Below are 14,602 nucleotides of genomic sequence, written 5' to 3'. Positions count from 1 at the left end.
GCTTAAATCACTGCAGTGCCCGTTGGCGGTCCTGGACAGCACAGCGACATTCTTGGTCTACCACGGTACCAGTCGATGACTGGGGCCTGTGGACAGAACAGCAGTGCCAGCAGCATGAAGAATAGTGGCAGAGATGCCTTGCACGATCACATCAATGGAATTCGAGAGGGAGGCGTAAAAGTGCACAGTGGACTATGTAAAGGCCAATTGGCCCTGCGGAATGCCCAACATAGGGACCTGTCTGCCTGGTGGCAGCAGGGGAATGACAGAATCACCGGAAAGTGGCCACTGTCAAAAAGGTCATCATGGGCTGACAAATGTAGGGGAACCAAGAGGGCAGGCGAGAAGATTGTGAGATCGATAGCGAAGAAGGTGCAAAGAGCAGCACTGAAGTGGGTAGGGGAACCATCATTGAGGAGAGACAAATCGGGGTCTGTGGTAAGTTGGTCAGTTAGGAGACCCCTTCCCATTTAAGTGACATTTCAAGCACAGTGGGTGGTGGGCTCTGAAGTCCCCAAGGAGAAGAAACAGAGGCGAGAGTTGCTGGATAAGTTTGACAGTTCAATGTAAGGAAGTGGCCTACTTGGAGGGAGGTAGACATTGCAAATGATGATTGCTGGAGTTGTTTGCTCTTGAACCACTATTGCTTCCAAGTTGGTACATAGGGGGATCCAGTCACCAATGACACTGGAGCGACCCAAAGTGCACATCCCACCAGATGCTACCCCGGGGCTCACACAGTTCCAACAGAATGTCTGATAACCATGAAATGTTGCCAAGTGGTTATCACAAAAACGTGTTTCTTAAAGAGCACGAAAGAATGCAGAATAGGAGGAGACAAGGCATTGCATTTCCGGTAGGTGACAACAGTATCTGTTGCAATTCCACTGGATGACTGTGTGGTGAGAGTCCAAGTTAGACATACAGAAGCCAAGAGGATTTCATGTCACTTAGTCAGTAGTCGTCAGCGATAAGGATGGGGTGACATCTATAATTAAAATGTCAGACTCATGTTGCGAAAGGAGAGATGGCACCTCAGGGGGCACCAGGGGTGCCTTGTCTTGGGATTTATGCTTCTCCTCCTCCTCCCCTTTCAGAGGTGGAAGAAGGCAGGGCAACAAGGGAACCAAAAGAGCAGGCAACCTTGAGGCGCACAGACGGTGTGTCTTGTGGCTGAGTAGTGGTAGGAGTCTTCCGGCCTGAGGGATGCTTGGGAGAGGGGTCCCGGTAAAAGCGCAATCACTGGCAAATTGCTGAAGATGGGAGGCACTACTTTGGCCGGGAGCAGCTCCCGAATGAAGGCCGTGGAAACTGCAGAGGAGGAGGGGGAGGGGTGAGGGGGACGGAGCTGGGCTAAGGAAGAGGTAGGAGGAGAAAATGAAATAACTGAGGCGAAAGTTGAAGATAGTGACACTGGCTGGAGTCTCTCATACTTCTGGCAAGCCACAGCATAAGACAACTGATCTTGGGACTTGTATTCTTGGATCTCCTTTGCTCTCTTGTAAGCCGGGCGAGCAAGGGGAGTGGTGATCAGCACAATTGAAACACACAGGTGACAGAACATAGGGGCTTCCCTCATGGAGTGGGTGTCCAGTCACCACACAGAGGTTCCGCAGTACAGTGGAAAGACATATGGCCCAAAACGCAAGCACTGAAAGCACCGCATAGGTGGAGGGACATATGGCTTCATGTCACATCTGTAGCACATAACCTTCACCTTCTTTTGAGAGGGTATCCCCCTCGAAAGCAAGAATGAAGACACAAGTATCAGTGCGGTTGTCTTTGTGACCCTTCTGCACACATCAAACAAAATGAACGCCACACTGCTCCAAATTAGCCCAGAATTACTCATAAGTTTGCAGGACGAGATCTCTATAAAAAATCACTCCCTGGACCATACTCAGAGACTGATGAGGAGTAATAGAAACTGGGACATTGCCAAGACGATCACAGGCATGAAGAGCTGTGAATTGGGTAGCAGAAGCAGCTTTCATCAACAGGGAGCCCAACCGCATCTTACTGAGACTCCACTTCACCAAACATGTCCTCGATATTTTCCACGAAGAACAATGGGTTTGTGGCGGTGAATGTGTCCCTGTCCGTCCAAGTAAAGATGATGAGGTAACAGGCCTGGCAACCCTGGCCCATGGTGTAGCCAGGGAAAGGAAAGTTGCCGGGTCAGGTGAAGCAGCATTCAATGACCCTTCACCATTAAAAGAGAGAAACGTTTCAGAACAGTCTGATTTTTGCAGCTTGATACACTTATTGCGCCAAGTATCCGTCCTGATACCACCCAATCAGACCAGTGGCTCTCCCCATGGGCGCTACCCAGCCACACGAAGGGCCATCTGGCACTGCGGCTGTTGCCAGGAGTTCTGATGCTCCAAGAAGATAAGCAACCCACTCCTTGGCATACATGGGGAGGGAACAGCTCAGATATCAGTAGTGTGATCCCTGTGTTGTCAGAGGGCTCAGCCACATGGGCACCACCACACAGACTGGCTACATGTGCTGGTGACCTAGCAAGGTGGAAGGGGGCTACAGCAGGGAAGGGAGAGGAGAAGGAAAGGGGCAGAAGAGGACAGGGAGAGAGGAATACACACTGTAGATGTCAGGGAAGGATTTCTTCCCCAAATGGCTCACACAAAAAATAGGAAATTTTGAAGTGGAGATCAAACCTCAAGTGGGGACCTAAATGCCAAAAAGGATGAAAGAACAGACAAAAGAAACAAAATTACAACCAATACAGGGAACCAGATGGCTAGCTAGGTTGACATAAATCAGAACACCGAGAGAGGGGATGGAGGGGGCAACGGGAAAGGAGTGAGGATAGGGAGGGAGGGTAGGGTGAAGGACGTGCAGCCAGGGAAGGAAGAACTGGCTGCAATAGCTCAGGGCCCTGTGTGTGCCACACACGAACTCACGAAAGAACCGTGAGCCTCCTGGGGGGCAGAATAGGATGATTTAGTACAATGGTCTTTTGCTCACCTCTTTGAAGGCCTTTAGATGGGATATTACGCGGCCAAAAGAGTACAAGCTAATACTGTATCAAGTACCTACTTTCTTGAAAATTTCAAACATCTTGCACCACACTATATTGTCAGTGCTTAAATTCGGACAGCAAATGTTATAGAAGCCTATTTTCCTTACATTTTGTCTATACTATCAACTGCAGTGTCAGAACTGTCTTCCTCATGCCTTCGCCTTTCATAGTACTAAACTGATTTGTCACCTAACAGATCCTCCCATTTATCTGCTACCTGACTTGTCTGATAAGCCTAGCAAAGTTCTGGAGCCTCCATTTTGCAAATACCATTCCCTTTTTGATTTTTCCTGCAGCCATTTTGCTTTAGCTTCATTGCACTTCCACCAAATTTTGAAGTGGGTTTCTCTGGACTTCAAGTATATGTCCTCTTGTTGACTGGATATTATAAAACTGAACACTACTGTTACAACTCTAGAAAATTCCATCTGCAAGGAATGCATATAGATGGGAAACAGCTGAGTCACGTACAGCAGACAAATGTTTGTGGCAAGGCAATAATATGGGTTCATACATAAATCTTTAAGCATCCAGCAGATTTGGTTTACATACACTATGTGATCAGAACTATCTGGACACATCAGTGGACTTCAATATGCAGTGTTTCCATACTTTTGCCTTTATGATGGCTGAACTCTGCTGGGTACACTTTCAATGAGATGTCTAGAGGAATGGCGGTCCTTTCTTCATCAGGATCAGAAACCAGAGGAGTTAATAATGTTAGATGCTCAGGGCCTGGAACAAAGTTGACATTCTAGCTCATGCCAAAGGCATCCCATTGGCTTCAGCTTAGGACTCTGGGCATGGCCAGTCCATTTCAGAAATGTCTCACTTTTCAGTATGCCCTCATAATAATACTGATTAAATGATCACTTAGGGCAGTGATCATTCTGCAGTTTTTCTGCCTCCTGATCACTTACTCTCTTTGACATGTGGTGAATTAGTACTTCAATAGAACATTATGAGGCTGCATGGAAGCCACAAATGTGTGTGGCACTGTCTGCACCAACAGCTGTGACAACCAGCAATGAAACACAGCTGAAGAAAAGAGACATACATTTCGGGTTGTCCTGTATTTACTATCGATCTACTGGTGTGATAAAGAGAGAAATTTGGATCCTGCCAATATTCTACACAGAATGAACATGTGCAATGGACAGATCTGACATAACCCTTTAACTGCTCTGGACGTGTTCACACACGCCTCTTTGTACCTGACCCTGTGTGCTCTGAACGTGTTTACGTGCGCCACCTGGTACTACATATACACGTTCAGAGTACCAGATAGAAGGACTGGTGGCGCGCGTAAATACGTTCAGAGCACACAGGTACAGGTACGCGTTAACATGTCCAGAGCAGTTAAAGGGATAATCCTAAGGTAACAGCATAAAAAACTTTTTCATGCTTTGGATATTGTCTTAAATACACATATAATACACGAACTTAAATCAGACGAAATCATTCATTCATAAGCAAAATTCCATCTTACTCTCCTAAAGAACTTTTGACACCTCAACCTTATGCAAGATCAATGCTCCTGTTATCTATACCCTTTTTCTTGTTTTTTTTTTTTTTGCATGGGCCTTTGCCTTCTTATTTGACACATGTTTTCTCCCATGTCATCCAGCCATCATTCTGTGGTCTTCCTCTTAATATCTTTCCTGTTCGTTTCCACTGGGAAATCTTTGTAGCTCTTGTGTCCTCAATCATTAGGAAATGCTCCAGCTAGGCTATTCTTGTACTTTTAAGTAGCTTTACAAAATCAGCTCCCTGCATGAGACAACCAACTCATAACTGGTCCCTGCTCTCCAGGCACCATCATTATTTTGGATCCCTCCAGAAATTTCTGTAATATTCTCCATTCAAATGCTTTGAGTAGTTGTTCATCAGTGCCATTAGCATCTGTGCTTCACATCTATCTGTAACAAGTGGCCTAATCATAACTTTATACACTGAGGTGACAGAAGCCATGGGATACTTCCTAATATCGTGTCGGACCACCTTTTCCCTAGTGTAGTGTAGTAATTCGACATGGCATGGACAAATCGTTTGAAGTCCCTTGAAGAAATATTGAGTCATGCTGCCTTTACAGTTGCCTGTAACTGCTAAAGTGTCACCAGTGAAGTACTTTGTGCATGAACTGACACCTCTTTTATGTCTCATAAATTTTTGATGAGATTCGTGTCAGGCAATGTGTCCAAATCATTTGCTCAAACTGTCCACTGATCTCCAAACCAATCGTGAACTACTATAGTCTGGTTACATGGTGCACTGGCATCCACAATTCCTTCATTGTTTGCGAACATGAAGTCCACGAATGGCTGCAAATGACCAAGTTGGCAAACATAACCATTTCCAATCAATGGTCAGTTCATTAAATGTAAACACAGACCACACCATTATGGAACCACTGCCACTTACCAGCTGAAATCGAGATTCTTCTAACCAGGCCCGGTTTTCCAGTTGTCTAGGGTCCAACCAACATGGTCTTGAGCCCAGAAGAGGCACTGTAGATGATTTAATGCTTTAGCAAAGGCATTCACATCACTCATCTGCTGCAGTAGCCAATACACACCAAATTTCACACCACTGTCCTAACAGATACGTTCATCATATATCCCACACTGATTTCCGCAGTTATTTCACGAAGTGTTGCTTGTCTGATGGCACTGACAATTCTATGCAAATGCCACTGCTATTGGTTGTTTAGTGAAGGCTGTTTGCCACTGCGTTCAGTTGTGATGAGAGGTAATACCTGAAATTTGGTATTCTCAGCACACGCTTGACACTGTGGATCATTGAATACTGAATTCCCTAACTATTTCCAAAATGTATGTCCCAAGAGTCTAGCTCCCACTACCATACTGTGTCCAGTAATTCCCATTGTGCAGTCACAGTCATGTCAGAAACATTTTCACATGAATCACCTGAGTATAAATGGCAGCTTTGTCATTTTGCACTGCCCTTTTACACCAAAATGCAAGTTTTTATTTCAATTGACATGGAATTTACTTTTTTAACATTAGCTCCTAGGTGTTCAAAGTGTGCTATATGCCCTAAATTAAAACCTGCTGCTGACCAATTATCCAAGTAGTTTCATATATTTAGTTTCTGGTTTGTTAATTTTCACTCCTCTAAGCTGTGTGGCTCCTTTCAGTTCCAACACTACTCTCTCCAATGGTTTCCTTGCAATAACTGCAATGCCATCAACATACCTGTACATCAAATAAGCAAATACGAAAATAAAAGGAAAGCTCAAGAGTGGCATTAAAATTCAGGGTGAAAGAAATTCAATGATAAAATTCACTGACACTGCAATGTCAGTGAAAGTGTGGACAAATTGCAGGATCTGTTGGAACAGTCTAATGAGCACACATTATGGATTGAGAGTAAACTGAAGAAAGCATAAAGTAACAAGGAGTAGTACAAATGAGATCAGTGATAAACTCAACATTAAAACTGCGGACCATAAAGCAAAGCTGTTCTGCTAGCTTGGAAGCAAGCCAAACTCCAGAAATGAGGTAGACATAAGCAGTTACTGTAGGCGAAGAGAGAATTCCTGACCAAAAGAAATCAAATGCTGGCATTAATTTGAGGAAGAAATTTACGAGAATGTACATCTAGAGCACAGCATTGCATGGGTATGAATCTTGGACTGTGGAACAACTAGAAAAGAAATTGAAGTGAGAGATGCGGTGCTATAAAATGATGCTGAAAATTATATAGACTGATTAGACAAGAAATGAGGAAATTGTCCATAGAATCAGCAGGGACGAATGTACACAACAAAATGAATCAGGATGTTTAGTGTATTCCGAGATTGAGGGATAGAGATCTAAAACATTTGGTATATAAAATTCCCAAATTTTTCAATACAGAAACATGGTGAATACAATATTGAAGATGCACTGTGTGTACAAAACTAAATAATTAGGAAATATATTACTTTCCTTGGGAAAAGTAAGATGCAGGGTTGTGCACTGAGCTCCCCTCCAAAATATACCACAATTTGTAAGCTTTTCAGTCTTATAAATGCTGGATTATAAAATCTTACTCAACTAATCAATTTCCATTCTTCCATTTTCGACAATGTGTTTTGAGTGAAGTCATACATAAACACACATTTATTGCCACGATCAATTGCAGTCGAATGTTGACTTTCTAGACTGCCACTTTATGACAAAAGTACAGATCTTTCAATAATGTAATGACAGATATAAAATAAAAATGAATACCAATCAGGCGCCCACTGTTGAGCATCGCTGGATATTCCTTTTCAGGTTCGAGATGTAGTAACATGTATTTGCCTTTAATAAGTAAAATTTTATATTTCCTGTGAAATGTAAAAGAAGAAGTAGTAGTAGTAGTAGTAGTAGTAGTAGTAGTAAAAAGTTAAAACTTACCAACAGAAATATGTATTTCTAACTTGGCCAGTGCTGGTTAGGTCCAAAGCCCGGATACGAAAGCATGAGAAAAGCACGCAAGGATGAGCAATACCCCCATCGTTTTGTCAAGTTTAGTCTCACGTATGCTTGCTGGCATTTTCACAGCTCATTCAATCAGACAACCGCAAATCACATTGAGTCGTAAATGAGGCTATCACCAGTGTTAAACAGTTTTGTCCAATTTGGAGATGCATTAAAATTATTCTACACCTCTCAACCAGATCATAGGTAACACTCTTCCTCTCACTGATCCATTAATCTACACCTGAGTAGCAATAACACAGAGCATCGATGGGGACAGCAGGGTGTTCACCACAAATGCCATGCGTACATATCTTGGTATACTGACAAGGAAGTCCCAGATCCAGTTCTGTGGTGGCTGCAAGTGCAAAACAGCTGTCAGGCCATTTACACACTGATCATATTTGAAACCTTTGTAATACTATATCACATCTGTTCCAGTGTTCTCATAGTTCTTTGTAATCAACAGAGATTTTATTTGATAATTGGATCTAGAGGGCACATTCAAGGAATACAATAATGTCTACTTGTCCTTTTAAAGATAATGGTTTATATTTGAATAATTGTGCTGTGCACAACAAATATTTAAAAAAGATCCAGTTTGTAGCAAAATTCACTTTGTATTTTAGTAAGTTAAGGTCTCTAGAGGGACCAGAATAAATAGTGCCAACCTTTGTTAAGGATCATCATTTAAATTATTTTGTGCACCTCTAACAAAGTCTTGTTTTACCTGCATCCAAAATATGCTTTCTGATTAAGTTTTGTTTAACTTTAGTGTGGGCAACACATACATCCAGTTACTTCCTGTCACCTGCCTGTAGGAGGTGGTGGCAAAGTGGGAGTTGGACTGCGTTTGTGAAAGAGAAAGCAGCTGTTACTTTGTGTCAATTGTGGCGTCACGTACAGAAATGGTTTGAATTGCCCACAAGGCAACTGTCCTCTCAGTTTTAAATGGTCATTGACTTTTGAACCTGACTATATTCTTGGGCCATAAACCTGCTTTACATTCAAATCAGGACCAGAAAAACCACCTGTATTTGACTACAGCTGTAGATGTGGTTAATTTACCTCCACTGTTGGTGATTCAGCCATTTCTAGAAATTAAATGTGAAAATTTCGATCTCCATCTCTGAGGAAGTGGTTATGGTAGTCTCCACCCCATTGTGTGTGTTAAAAGCTCTCTCACAGATTGTCATAACTGAGAGTTGTGAGAGGCCAAGGCTTACTCCTCCCATTTTGGGGAGGGGAGGTGGGGGGGGGGGGGGTAAAGATAATAGAACATTATTCCAGATGTAAAATGTATTGTTACACAACCAACTTTAACTTTTGTTACAGAGACAGAAGAAGTGCTACATGAATGACTATTCCTGTGCTTATAGCACCAATTGTATTCAGAACAAGTAATGACATTGTTTGACAAACCTACCTTACAGTATCCTAATACATTTAGAGTTCAATGTTCCACTAAAGGCAGCTATTTGCACTTTATCATTTTACCTCTGAAACCTACATGCATGCCTTTTTCCAGCAGTTGTATAATCACTTCTTAACACATTATAATATCTTTACTGTACTATAAAGTATTGCCTGATACAATATTGTCTCATTATGCTTCATTCAGGAGCAGCAGCAGCTTTATTTTGCCCTTTTAGTTGTTACTGTTCCCTGAAGCACCATTTCAAGCCACTAGGCTTAAACCCTTTATCACACACAACTCTATGAACCCACGAACAATTAACACAGTGGTAGGTAAGAAGCTCCAGAAGTTGTCTGACAGCGACGTGTCAGCAACTACTTCAATACACAACTGACCTGGGGAGTGAAGCTTATTTTTTATTCGTTTCTTACCCTGATCAAAATATGCAGTTTAGATCCCTATTCTTTAAAACAACATTCAACAACTATTCCAAATTGTGGCCCCCAAAGCACATCACAGCTTACAAAAGCTTTACAAAGATAACTGGAAACATTAATTAGTTCAATAGTATTTAACTAAAAGTTTACGAAACCTGTGCCACAGCATTGCTGACTTGTTTCTTTGAGTGCTTGTTTTACATGACAAGCTCCTCCATGTATTGTATGTTGGTTATGATGAACATGGGACTTATATTTTTTTCCAAAATACTCTAAATTCAGGACAAAACTACAACACTGCTTAACTACAATGCAGTGGATAGTTACTGTGTTGTGATACACTGTGTTTGTGGTACTGTTGGCTTGCAGACCACATTTTTTTTCTGCAAGTGCTTAAATTTTCTTCTCTGCTTCAGGACTTGGTAAGAGGCAAAGTGGACATCATCTCATTGTTAATAATTTGAACATGACATTTATTTGGTATTACAACATAAGCAATTGAGCATCACTTTTCTATGCAATAGCTTTCAAAACGCACTTAACAAAGCTTTTTTAATGGCTTTTTGAAGCTCTTACCATTAAAGCAGCAAATTGTGCAAATTCTTCCACAGCTGGTAACTCTTCACACCCAAAGAGATGAAAACCACTGAGAGAAGTATGATAAGATGGAAGATGACCAAATAGAAGCCATTTCATTCTTCCAATTTCAGACAAATGAGAACTGCAGTACTGAGGTGGTATTGCTGTGAATGGTGATTTCTTGTATTAGTTGGCTGCACCAATTACTGCAACAAGGAATTCTTAACCTTACCCAAAGATCACAATTACACAGAGTGACATTCAAGAAAAGAAATTTATATACAAAAATGCCACTCCAGCTGAGCACCTATAACTTCAAATCAGCGACAAGAAAAAAATTCAAAAATATAAGTATTTCCATTAATGAGATCATGAATGGTGTTAGCGATTGTCTTTAGAAGTCCTTCATAGATTTTATTTCCTGTCCATTTACGGCCATCCTTGAAGTCATTACGCCAAGCAAATCAGGCTTTTTAAATGTTTAATCACCAAGCTGTGCTATCAATCTCCAGGAAATTTCCAGCAATGAACAGTACAGTGTACAGTCTTATAATAAGTCTTTTGCCCGGATTTCAATGGAAACAGTAATTTATGGCTCTATGAAGCCTAACCACCTTTCATCCCACTACTGCCTCTTAAACGTCTCTGCCCACTATTCAACACATGCTCAGAACAAAGTTTGGTTTATAACTGATTCACTATCAGACGTTTTATAGTAAATAAGATACTGTGAAAGTAACCAATCACATCAGCCACTGTAGCCTTTAACAACAAACATTTGTTAGTGAAAAGCTAACAATTACTTTGATTTTACGCATCTCGTCAGCCTCCAGGCCATGAACAAATCACTTTACCTTTAAAGAAGATTTCCAAAACCGTACATTATGTAAGGATGGGAGAGGTATTAAGAGTACTTTATGTTCATGTAAGTACCATCCAATACTTTCTTAAAGTTCAGCAATATGAAGACACTAATAAAAATTCTATTCCTGAGACTGCTTTTGGTCTTGCTTGTTAATGCTTAAGCCCTTCCCATCTTGCACTATTGAGGTATACAGAAATGTTTCCAGGCATCAGTAGTAGGGTGTTTTTATTGGCAATTTGATTATAAAAGACACAGTAACTTAGCAGAATTTTACTTGGGTGCCCTGACAAGTCTCGCCACAACCATGCACTAAGACAGCAGAGCATAAAGGGAACTGTTACTTTTGCTATGAATGTTCTACTGAGCTTTGTGTAAATGTTGAGACATAAACACTTGTTAATTAATACAAAGTTTGCAATTAGAGATGCAAGAGGCATACATTCCTATCAAAACACAAACCTTAATGTGGTGTGTGCAGGAAAAAGAAGAAAAATCTAGTGTCAGAACTCAAAAGCATTTCATTAAACTTTCAAGAAAGTTGTAATGATATTTCAGAAAATGTATATAACTACACCATAACTATGCCCCTTAAGCATCACCACAAGCAGGCTAGATAACATTGCTTCAATGAATTACTTTTCACTTCTTTACAACAATATCCCTTTCACAACAATGATAGGTGATACATATTCACACTTAAATTTTTGAACACATTTTCTAAGTATAACAACAATTAGTTACCTGTAGTTTCTTCTAAGATTTCCTCTTTACTATACACTGTACAACAAAAACTGAAGCATTTACACGATGTGGTTTGTTATCAATGTAACTACACAGATGCTGCACACTTTGGTGGGCAAGCCACCTAACAGTGAAGTGGTCATTATTAAGGATCTCCATTTGGCTGACTGGTTGAATCTTCCAATATCTAGATTTTTGGGGCATTTGGCTGTGACAGTGACCTGATATCTAACCACATAGGAAAGTGTGATCAGCTATACTATCAAGTACCCAGTCGATTATGCCTGATCATCACACGGGAGGATTGCCGTATTGCGCACCACTCAAATCCTGACTTTTCGCATTTGTACCTGCCATCAAAGAACAAGTAATAGACTCCTTGCAATATTCTGTGTTCTTGCATCATTGGTTGGAAACCAGCAGCAGTCTGACAGATTTTCAACCCGTGCACATACCACCATTAATACCACATCAGAAACGGCTGTGTTTGGAGTGGTGCCATGACCAGAAAGTTTGGACAGCTGATGAACATCAGTACACTGTTCTGTATTCTGTGATGATTCGACGTTCTGCACTAACCCAGATAACCATTTAGGAGCATGGTGGTGCCCTGTGGAGAAGTCCTATTCTTCCAATGTCTTGGAAAGGCACAGAAGTGTTATTCCTGGCATCACATTATGAGGTGCCATTATGTATGACATCAGGTCATCACTGGTAGTGACTGAGGTAACTCTCAGTGCAAGATTACATCACTGCCATCTTCTGTCATCTGTGTTACTGCCTCTCACACCACAGTAATGAGGTGCCCGTGTTCAACAGCATGAATCTATGAATTGTCTGCATTATGTTGGGACCAGCTCATACATCAATATTTCCAGTGCCAGTATCTGAGATTAAATGATCAGTTCACCTCAGGAGAGGTTACAATTGTTTCTGACACCTTTCCTAACCAAAATCAATGCATGTGCCCAGACCAGAAGAGGTGCAATGTCATACTAATAAGTGGGCTCATACTACTTAGTTTTTTGTAAATTCGCCAAGATTTTGTAATCAGTGAAATAATATCAAATAATGTGTCAACCTATGAAGATTCTTTGTTTCCTGCTCCACTTACATGTGCTTAATTTACTGTAACGTTGTGTTCTTTCACATATTTATTTACAGCCAGAAAGAATGCATGAAAGTTTTCATCATTGCTCTGGCACTTGATAACACATGCCATTGATTTATCTGCCTCCTACTTATAACGTTCTATTATTGGAATGTTCCCTATTGGATGGTGGAAAATTATAATCTTACTAAATCAAACTACACTACTTCAACGTATAAGAGAGCCATTCTAATACTAAACAGAAGTAGACAATCACACTGTGGTATATATTGCACAAGTCTTTATTTAAGATGTATAGAGTAAATAGTACAGAAGTGCAAGATCTGGATATTTCATAAAAATTATCTACGTTATATTTAACATTCCAGCACAAAAAGTAAATTGTTAACAGAAATCCAACATTCAGTAGACTGCAGACAATATATAATTACTAATGGCCAGTTTCAAATCCATTTATTTTAACACCACACGACTTACTGGGCTACAGAGTTCTTTGTTTTACTGTAAACTACTCTAAGTATTTAGTTCACTGGACTTTTACAAAAATACACATTGAAGTTTTTAACTGAGAATGACCACTTACACTAATGTTGAAGTAATGTGCCATGCCTAACAAGCAATAAAAGTTAATGTTAAATTCTGTATCACTTTCAATAAGTTAACATTTATGAAACCCAACACAATGACACAGCAACAGGAACGGCACCACTTAGAAGACGCTAATTATCCAGCTTGTTGACGTGCCACCATTGTATCTCTTGTTCAACAAAAATCTCATTCCTGACACATTGGAAAATCATAGCTTATGCATCTTATGATTAAAATTTGGTGATCAACATCCCCATCACAGGGACTGTTTTAATGCATCACAGAGCGAAAACCAAAACCAAAATCTGTTTTATCCTAATGAAATTTTATTTAGGAACTTAGTCACCAATTTCTGGCAAAATCCACTTGTCAGCCATAATCAAAACAAAAAAAACTTATGCCACTAGTTAATGGTGCAGAGCATCTCCAAAGAGTTAAAGTTACAACATTCAAGTGTCCCACAAAAGCAAATACAAACCAAACCTATTTCAAATACAAAAGTGAAATCAGTTTTTGAAAACCTGTTTTGTATTCATAATTATATAAAGTATTTCTGCCACAGGACAACCATTACACAATTTGGGCTGAGATAACAAATACATTTTGTGCATTCATTCAAGAAATGTTTAATGAAAGGAACATACAGAGATGACTTACAAAGACTTCAACTGCTCCAGGAATGTTGCTAGTGGATGACAGACTAGTCAATATGGCAGTGCTATTTTTATAAAACAAGACCTACACAATGTTGGATATTGTCTCCATACATCTGTTTACATACATGTAGATTAAGAACTACTGTGATGAGCAATTTTAACCCCCCCCCCCCCCAAACAGTAACTTATGACTGAACAAGCAAGGATCAAACTGGAGAGGCACTAATGTCATGGACAAAAGCTCAGAACTTGTTCATTATCCAAGTAGTAAACTATTTCCTCCATTTAACAACAAAATGTGGCACAGCAAATTATCCAGACTTAAACTTTGTAAGTGCAGCAATTCCCAGAGAGAGAGAGAGAGAGAGAGAGAGGGGGGGGGGGGGTGCACGTATATCAAGTTTTCACCATGGAAAATTACGTGGCAGATCATTTCTTCACAATACCCTGGGATGATTTAATTCAAGAGAAAGAACAACTTAAAGACAGAGCTGAACATTTCTTTATGTTTGACGAAAAATTGCACCATCTCTCCAAACACACTTAATTTGAACTCCAAATGCACTCAAATATTAAACAAGCACAACTGTTCCAAAAACCTGCAGAACAAGCTACCTAAAAGTGAACAGCTCAATCAGCTGTCACGATAAAAGAATGTTATAAGCTTTTCAATGAAGGGCCTCTTAGTGAGCATGCTCT

At 40.5% G+C, this 14,602-nt stretch overlaps 1 long non-coding RNA gene across 2 annotated transcripts in view; it reads right to left on the bottom strand.

Annotated features, from left to right (window-relative positions):
- The window catches only part of LOC126262025 (uncharacterized), a 100,230-nt gene that overhangs the window by 41,355 nt on the left and 44,273 nt on the right, over nucleotides 1–14,602 (bottom strand). For both annotated transcript variants that reach the window (XR_007546707.1, XR_007546706.1), the window contains exon 6: nucleotides 9,940–10,148. This is a non-coding gene — a long non-coding RNA (uncharacterized LOC126262025). The remainder of the gene's footprint in view (nucleotides 1–9,939; nucleotides 10,149–14,602) is intronic.

This window comes from Schistocerca nitens, chromosome 1 (assembly GCF_023898315.1).
Source record: "Schistocerca nitens isolate TAMUIC-IGC-003100 chromosome 1, iqSchNite1.1, whole genome shotgun sequence".
Lineage (NCBI taxonomy): Eukaryota > Metazoa > Arthropoda > Insecta > Orthoptera > Acrididae > Schistocerca > Schistocerca nitens.
Note: the sequence above shows the minus strand (reverse complement) of the source record. Positions and strands in the feature narration are given on the sequence as shown.